The 8,632-nt window shown below is 52.4% G+C and overlaps 1 long non-coding RNA gene across 10 annotated transcripts; it reads right to left on the bottom strand.

The window, feature by feature from the left end:
- Positions 1-1,504: 1,504 nt before the first annotated feature.
- Positions 1,505-7,255, bottom strand: LOC119238802 (uncharacterized). Of its 10 annotated transcripts, XR_005123673.2 has the most exons (6): positions 7,086-7,255; positions 6,065-6,227; positions 5,804-5,972; positions 4,962-5,060; positions 2,862-3,005; positions 1,505-1,814 (listed from the first exon to the last, which is right to left on the bottom strand). It is a non-coding gene; the product is annotated as an uncharacterized LOC119238802 (long non-coding RNA). The 10 variants fall into 10 exon arrangements; XR_008549398.1 differs by lacking the exon at positions 2,862-3,005 and having other exon boundaries at positions 6,065-6,241; positions 7,077-7,255; XR_005123671.2 differs by lacking the exon at positions 2,862-3,005 and having other exon boundaries at positions 7,077-7,255.
- Positions 7,256-8,632: the final 1,377 nt, after the last annotated feature.

The raw sequence follows: 8,632 nt of genomic DNA, 5'->3' as shown, positions 1-8,632 counted from the left end.
ATCTCATTAAAGCATCCCCCTACCCAAGCTCAAACACAGATTGGAGAGAAAGTGGTGTTGTGGGTTGGATGCTGTTCCTGACGCTTAGGAAGACGTCACGGCAGGCTCCCTGACTCTTCCCGACCCCGGACACAGGTGCAACCCTCCCTTCCATTTCCCAAGTAGGCAGACCGAGGCTCCAAGGTCTTTGACATGAGTCAAAGATCTGGAGGCACATCAGCCTGGGCCACAATCTCCAGAGCTACCTACATGCGATGAGGAGAGTAAGAGGAAGCCTTCCCTGCCTTGCTTACAGAGTGTGTGTGTGTGTGTGTGTGTGAGAGAGAGAGAGAGAGAGAGAGAGAGAAGGGAGGCTTCCTGGCATTGGGGGACACGTCCCAGAATCACTCCACTTCCTCTCCACTCGTCTCCATCCCCGGCTGCCAAAGGACAGTAGCTCATATCAACGATGGCCTAGGGACCCCAGGGCCCAACCCCAGAGCATCAGAGTGTGCCCAGGAGGAAAGGAGAAGCCAGAGTGGCATGAGCAAGCGCTCCATCCATAAGCACTGTCTGGTTCTGTGGTCGTCCTGGCAGGTGGGCTTCTGCTCTCTTCCCAACCTCCAGGAGGAGGCGGACTTCTCTGTTTTACAGATGAAGAAATTGAGGCCCAGGGAGATGCGGTAACTTGCCCCTCCCAGGGCCCACTCTGAAGCCAGCGCCCCTCCAGCATGTAGGCCCCAGGTTGATGACCACCGGACTTTCTCCCTCCTTTGTCATCTCAGGGGATGTGCTCTGACCTGTGGGTTCCTCAGCCCAAAGCTGTGATGAAACAAGCGGACTCGGGGGGCTAGTCTTGTGGATCGCTGTGTCCTGGCCCCCTAACAGGTACCTGCGTACCTGTAAACACTCACGAAGGGCCTTGTCCTAGTTTATGCCAACACGGGCCAGCGTGTTTGCATGCACACACACATACGCACACATACACACACAGGTGCTCTCCAGTGATCACCCACACACTCAACTCCACGGGAGTTCTAATCTTACAGAAACCTCTAGATGTTCGCTGGGAAAGCCCATTCTGTGGTTGCTAGGAAATACAGAGGAAAGAAGTCTGGTCCTTCCCGTCCCTCATGGATACAAATTCCACCCCCCACACTCCCCGTGGGTTTTCTCTTTCTCCCCCTGGGTTCGTTTGTTCCTCTGAGTCCCCAAAGGTTTCTCCTGTTTGCTTTGAAGGGAGGCAGGAGGTGAGGGGGGCAGGGGGAGGCAGCTGGGCAGCCCTGGGGTGGGGCCCACTCGGCTCTGTACCGCACTGGCGGCTCCTGCTGCCCAGCAGGGCTCTCGCTGGAAACAGCATCGTCTGACTGTTGCTATTGATTATGGCAAGATTGTGTGTGGCTAAGAGCTCCTCGGAGCCAACTGGTATATTAAGCAATCATTTCTATAGCAGATGACATAACTCCCCCGGCATCGGTTTGTCCTAATGGGCTTGGTATTACTCATGTGCTAATTGATTGGGCACGGAGGGAAGAAAAACTAAATTCACTTGTGAGGCGATTTTATGGCAGAGCTCATAACAGAGGTAATTTGCTGAAAATGTTCAGTCCCGCTTCGGTTCTGTAAGATCATCTGTGTTCCTGTGTTTTATCTCCTCCAGCTCAGGAAGCTGGCCTGGCTCTGGGAGGTAGACGCCACCGAGCAGGGTGCTGACAGCTCAGCGCTTTCTTCCCCCTTCCCTGGGAACATGGGCTGCCCTGGGGAGCGCTGACAATTAGTGCCTTCTGCACAGCCTTCTCGCCTCAGGGGTGGCTTTCAAAATATCTCAGCTTCTCCTGTTAAAAAATGACTCTGTCTGAGGGCAAAATAGTTATTTTCGGATCAGCCATCCAGAGTTACAAAGCTCTTGTTCAGAAAGAAAAAAGGATGAAGGAGATTATTGTTATTATTTTTTTCAGAGGAAGAATATTTTGCCTGGAAGAGGGCGGGGTGGGGAGGCTTGAAGAGGCTTGAGGGGCCTCCTCCCTCCCTCTCCTTCCCAGACCTCTCTCCCCCTCTGCTCCTCAGCTTCCTGACCCTCCTCCCTCTCTCCCACAACCTCTCCCTCCCCCACCCACTTCCCCTCTCTGAGGGCCTCCATTGGGCTTTTGTGCACACACTGGCAGCCCCACCCCATGCCAGCTGACATCGTGGAGGGCAGGGCCAGTGCTCCAGTCCTGTCTGCCTTGACTCCTAGGTGGCCATGACTGTCTCCAGATGTGTGCAGCTGGGTGAGCTCCCCTGGCTGTGACTTCCCACCCCAGCGGCTCTGTGCTCAAGTGTGTTTTGGGTCCCTCAGAGCAGGGAGGTCTTCTTAAGCTCAGTTGGGGGCTTGCTCATAGCTTGGAATTATGTTTCCGGAAGCAAAGCTGAGCTGCCCTGGGCAACCCCCAGGCTTTGCCAGCCCTGGAGTGTGATGTGAGGATGCAGAGGGAGAGACTGTACTGGTTTTGCTGAGGGAGGGGTGGCTGGAGGGACCTTCAGCCTGAGCGCATAGTAGCTCTTCCTCGTGATTATGACTGAGGTCTGTTGGGGTGGCCAGGCTGCAGTCATCACAGGAGGAAGTCAACACGCTGCCTTTCTCAGCATCATTTCAGACCGGCCATTTGGAACCCAGAATGCCCCGCTGGCCGCAGGCTGCCCAGGAGGTTCCCCAGTTTCACTGGATCTGGGACTTGTCCAACCCTAGTGGTGGTGCTTGAGACCTCCCTGGCAGATGGCCAGCTGCTTCTGCCTGACCGCCTCTAGGCTGCTGGCTTCCAGTTTCCCCAGAAAACCCATTTCATTTCACCTCGGCATTTCTAACTCTCAGAAAATCCCTGCCTGGGGCTTTGGGACCTCACCTTTCCAAGGGATGAAACCTCGCAGACTGGTCCTGATGGGAAAGGTCCTTTACTTTGGCCCATTTTTGTGACCTATCCGGAGGTGGCCATCCACATGTGGGATGAGCTTTGATTGTGTGGCGGGCGGGGATGTCCCCACAGAGGCTGAAGATGAACCTTTCTTGAGATGAGATCCAGGCTTCTCACCCCACCTCATGTTATAGTGGAAAACAGCAGCCCTGAGGGGGCAGGGCTGGCCCAATCACAGATAACACTGAAACTAGAACTCAGCTCTCCTGAGCTCAAAAGCCATGGGAGACCAAACTCCACTCTTCCAGGGGTGACTCTGATCTCTGGATTAACCCCAATCCTGATCCAACCCCAGTAAATCAGTCCTGTCACGCTGATGGAGCTGATGGAGGCATCAACTCTGGACAGATGGTATTCCCAGAATCCCATCCCAGTCTGCCCCAGCGAGGGCTCCCAGCTAGGGCAGTGCTGTGTGACACTGGACTATTCAATTAGCCTCACTGAGATCCCATTTCATTTCTGAAGCAGGTGATAAGTAGTAGCTGACATATATTGAGCACTTACTGTGGATCAGGGGTAGTGTGCTGTGCCTAGCTTGGTGAACTTCTTTTACCCTAACCCTCACGATAGCTCTATGTGGTTGAGACCACTGTGATCCCAATTTCAGACAGGGAAACTGAGGAGACAGAGCAAGTAGCAGCACTGACTGGGATGAAGCTCAGGTTGGTACTCCCGACCATTAAGTTATAGCCTGTTCTCCGCATGGTTGTAAGATTTAGCGGACCTCATGGGTGCTTACAGGGGTGGGTTCAGTGACACCTTGGTCCAGAATCTTATTGCTTAACCATTTGGGGGTAGTTCAGAGATCTTTGAGGGTCTCCTGTACCTTGGAGTCTTCCCAGATAAATTCAATATATACATGCATAGAGAATTTCACTGACAGACAGCCTTGGGGGAATCAAGCAGTCCCTTGGTAAGCGCATGGATCTCTGGATAAGGATCCTTACCCTAGTCAGTGTCTCCTATCAACTGAATGGGAAGGTTGGGGGTACGAAGGCAGCTTAAGCTCTGAGGGTGAGAAGGAAGGAAGGTTCCTTAAGGTGTCTGAGACTTCTAGGGCAGTGGGAGGAGCTTTCTGGGTCACTTTGACTTGGCCAGGCAGCTCTAGCAGGCCCCGGCATGGTGGCTCAGCACTCCTCTGGGCATTTTGGCACTGGCCTGGTGAGTCTGGTGGGAGTCATGGGGTGGAGATGACAGGGAAACACAGCACATCCCGGGATTTCAGGGAGACAAGAGGGGAATGTGGGGGCAGGTGGGGAGAGGCAATGATTTTATCTGCACCTGGATTTCCCCATCCCTAATTATCCTGTGATAATTAATAGGTCTAGAACATTTGCCTCGGAGCCAAGCTAGTGAGTAGTGAACACGGAAACAGAGGGGTCTGATTGCTTAACCTTGAAGGGGCAGTTTCATGAGAGAGATGGGAGTCATCCGCCTGTACAGGGTGGTCGTGGGACTCTGGGATCATTTCATTCCCAAATGAAAATGATCAGCTTCATGCTGTCTGTCTGAAATGCCACCATTGCAGATACGCCACCCAGGTCCACAACGACAGGCAGCTATACATGCAGCGCAAGCATCCCTGGGGAAGGGTCTGCCTTAAGCTGTTACCAGTGTTAAGTTCAGTGGGTTTTGTTGGGCATCTCTTGAGTACAAGTTCCCATGAGGGAGGATTGGAGGGAAGCAGCAGGTGGGGGTCAACAGCATGAGCTTAGGAGTTCTAGCTACTTTCTTCTCGGTGACCTTGGGAATCTTCCAAGCTCTCTGAACTCACTGGGAAAGGCAGTTACCATAGCGGTACCATAGTGGCTATCGGGAGGATGAAATGAGAAGCTTAAAGGCTGAGCCTGAGTCAGGGCGGCAGAAATCCTCTTTGATGGTGACCATTACCCCATGGTGAATCGGAGGGTGGGGGGTATCTAGAGACATAGGAAACACACTGACAGACTGCACAGAATGCCCTCTGAGCCCACAGGTCTGCTTGGCTCATCTTTGGGGCAGCATGAACCCCAAAGGTCAGCTCACTCTTACCTTCAAATGTCCCTGTGGCTGGCCTCTGCCTCTGAGAGAGAGAGAATAGTCTGGAAAGAGATCTGGCAGTGCTGAGGGTATACAGAGAGCAGGGTGGAGCTGGAGAGAGGGAGCAAAGGGTTAAAGGCAAAGCTAGGAGGAGGGAGGTGTGAGGGCTGGGCGGGACCATCAGTCATGGCCTTGAAGCGGCTGCAGTGGGTTCTGGGCAGGAAATTAGTGGCCTGTGGGACTGGATTTAAACAGTGGACAATAAATGATCTGATAACTTCCTTTGTAAATGCCATGCCTTCTGCCAAGATTATAAGTTCTATGGGGGTAGGTGTCTCCTCTCCACCCCCACTTCTATATTCCCGACATCTGGAACAGACTCTGGTACAAAGTGCCTGACTAGTAATGTCTCTTGCATGAGTATGTTTGTGTATGAACTCTCTGCTCACACAGGGGCCAAGTCTCGCCTTGAAGGCAGGAGAGGTCCCCACTGCACCCCCAGACCCCAACTGCTAACTGCTGCAAGTCTGCACACAGAAGCCCTCCAGCAGCAGGATGCTGGGTCCAGGGCCTGCAAGACCAGGACTCACTACCTACCCAGCCAGTGGGCAGGCAGGTGCAGCAGCCCGGCGTGGCCACATGGTGGGGAAAGATTCCCTTCCTCCACTTCCTCCCTCTCCAGGCCAGGCCCTGCTGCTGCATCCCTCTCTCCCTGTGATGGCCACCTGTCTGTGGTCCTTCCCTTACAGGCCACAGAGTCCTCCTGGACAGCTTCCTTCCCAAGCCTACCTTGGGTTGTGTGGCTTCCTCCCAGGCCCATTGGGGCACATCACCCTTGAGCTGTCTGGGCTCACCTGGGCCTTTACCTTCTCAGGGAGAGGATCCCGGTTTCCCACTGTTGTTTAAGAAGCAGCCCCCATGGTTGCACAGCCTCTTTGCCGTGCCGGCCAGCTGCAGGACCTCAGCAGCCTGAGTTTATCATTCAGCAGTGCCTTTCTCCAGTCTCCAGCCCAAGTGCTAATGCTGTGTAAACAGGTATCCATTCCATCGCTGTGTTCCATCCTCTCCCAGTGCCCTCTGTGATCCTTCTGCCCTCAGGGCTGCTGTTTATTTACCTGTGTGGCCTTTGGGTACAGCGGGGGCAGGCCCTCCTGGATGGATGGGGTCCTCCCCTGAGTGTGGAGATTCTGCGGTTGGAATCCGATCTGGAGCCTGAAAGGCCAAGTGGGCTGGGGGAAGCCAGGTGACCTGGTGTTTGACACTCGATCCTAAAGAAAGCTGAGAGTTTGGCCCTGAGACCACCTCTTATTCAGATGTGCAAGTTTGGGACATTTGTGTGGCACCTTTCCTCATCCTCCCTGTCACTCTTTCCTTTCTGCTGGTGGTGTGGGTGGGGTGGTGAGGGGAGCCTGCACCTGTCTAGGCCTAGGCTTCAGCCCTTAACCCTTCTCCACCCACCCAAGACAACTGGCACTTGCCCCATGCCCTCCAGGCACAAGCTAATGGTGGGAAAGCACCTGTAAACAGCACTGTGCAGGTCTGCAGCAAGTATTGCTACACGGCAAGAGCCAGCCAATTAATGCTGCACCCCCTCCCACTCCAGCTCTCCTGCTGCCATCGCGGTAGAGGGTCTATGCCCCATCTGCAAGGAGGGTGGCCCTGATGGTGGAGACTTAGGGAGTGGAAGTGAGGCTATGGTCTCAGGGTGTTTTCCCTTGGATTAGGAGCACAGAGATTGAGGTCCAGCCTTGGCAAACCCACTGCCCAGTCCTGTGACACCAGGCAGGTCTTCCTTTCCTGTGTCCTGTGGTCTGGACGTGGTTCTTTCCAGGGGAGGTTATTCCTGGCCTCCTGGGAATGAGAGCAGAGGCCTAGGGGAGAGCCTAAGGGTCCCCAGTGGAGGGTACAGAGGGACGGAGCAAAGCACCCAGGAGCATGCCAGGACTTGGAGACTCTGGTGGTACCCAGTGGGGTCTGGAATCCTGCCAGGCAGTGGGTGCTGCTGTTTGGACCAATTCCAGCCCCAATCCCTGAGAAAGAGCCACTTTCTGCCAACTGGAGCCTCTTCTCGAGCTATTTTCTCCATTAGGATCTCTTCCCCCACCTCTCCGTAGGCACAAATACTACCTCTCTCACCCCTTCCAAGAACCTCTCCTGATTGTCCAGCTGGAGGGGTTTTTCCCTTTCTCTCTGTGACCTTGTAGAGTTGACTGTCTCCCAGAGTTCAGCTCCTATCCCCTCTGAGTGAACAGCTCTGCGGTACAGAGCAGATGCTTAACAATGGCTCAAGTGCCCCCACATCGGAATGTTAGTGATACAACAATCACACAAGCAGAGGGTGCCCAGAATGTCTTCACCTCTGGAGTTCTTGGCCTCATACTTTTACTAGACCTTTGAAGGTTCTACAATGACTCCAGGAGAGGAATGCACAGCCAGGACAGCCGAGTTCTCATCATGACCTCAATGCCACCAATAGGATAGTTGGGGTGCTGCAGGTATTCTCTTCTACTGATGAGGAAGCTGAGGCTCCGGCAGGTTAACAAGTCCTCCAGGACACCCCTAGTATCTGAAGAACTGGACCTGGAACCTGGGCCATTGAACTTGTCCTACTAGTAGGGAACAGTGATATGTGGCCTGGGACTTAGATGGTGCAGAGCCTCTGGAGGCAGGGGTCATTTTACAAGCACATCTTTTTAGGGTTTTTGCTGTTATTGTTGCTTAATAAGTAAAAGAAAAGGAAAGAAAAGAGCAGTTATCTGTAATCCACCACCCAGATAATCCCTATGACTTCTTTTTTAAGTAAAATATTCATTTCAGGAAGGCATAAAATAAAACAGTCTCTTTGTTGCTTTTCCAGTCTCTCCCAGGTAACTGTCAACACTTTGTTTTTTTCCACTAGGAGATATAAGGCAAGGGATACCTAACAGTGTTGATATTTCTAAATACATATGCACAATAGATTAATATTTATTTGTTACCAAGGGATCGGCTCTCTACCCAATATTCATAGACCAGATTATGACGGCAGGGCTTTTGAGAAGAGAAAGAAGCTTTATTGCTAATTGACTGGCTAGGAGGTAGGAGATAATCTCAAATCTACCACCCCAGTTAAGAAAGGGAATGAGATGATAGAGGTTGGGGGGGCTGGAGTTGAGAACGAAGGAATTGTACTTTATTGGCTAAGGTGGGGTCAAAGGGCAAAAGACATAGACTTGGCTAAAGCTCATCGGCTGGTCATGGGGCACTTCATCCACACAGATGCACGAAGAGGCTTTTCTTCATGTAACCGGGTTTGCATTTCTGTCGGCGGACCCTTACCTCTTGGTGTCCCCTCTGCTGTGTTTGCAGTCTCTTCACTCTAGCTGGCCTTGCAGCTCAGCTCCCAATTTGGAGATAAGCCTTCGGGCTCTGCTGTGCCTGTAGAAGCAACTCTCAGAGAAAAGGTTAGATAAGTTTTTGTTTCTCTCTTTTGGTCTCTTAGGGCCCGAGACCAATTGACTTCTTAGTCTCGCTTACATTTCCTTACATTGAAAGGGTTTTATAGTACTCATTGTGCTACGCATTGCAGTTTTCAAGTGTCTTATGTGTTCTGTATGTTTATCTGTATATATTCATGTATATTTGTGTATCTTTCCTGACATTCAAGCCTCTTTCTGTTAATGGTTGTATAATAATCCATTATA

This window comes from Talpa occidentalis, unplaced genomic scaffold (genome assembly GCF_014898055.3).
Source record: "Talpa occidentalis isolate TD23 unplaced genomic scaffold, MPIMG_talOcc4v2.1 talOcc4.11, whole genome shotgun sequence".
NCBI lineage: Eukaryota > Metazoa > Chordata > Mammalia > Eulipotyphla > Talpidae > Talpa > Talpa occidentalis.
Note: the sequence above shows the minus strand (reverse complement) of the source record. Positions and strands in the feature narration are given on the sequence as shown.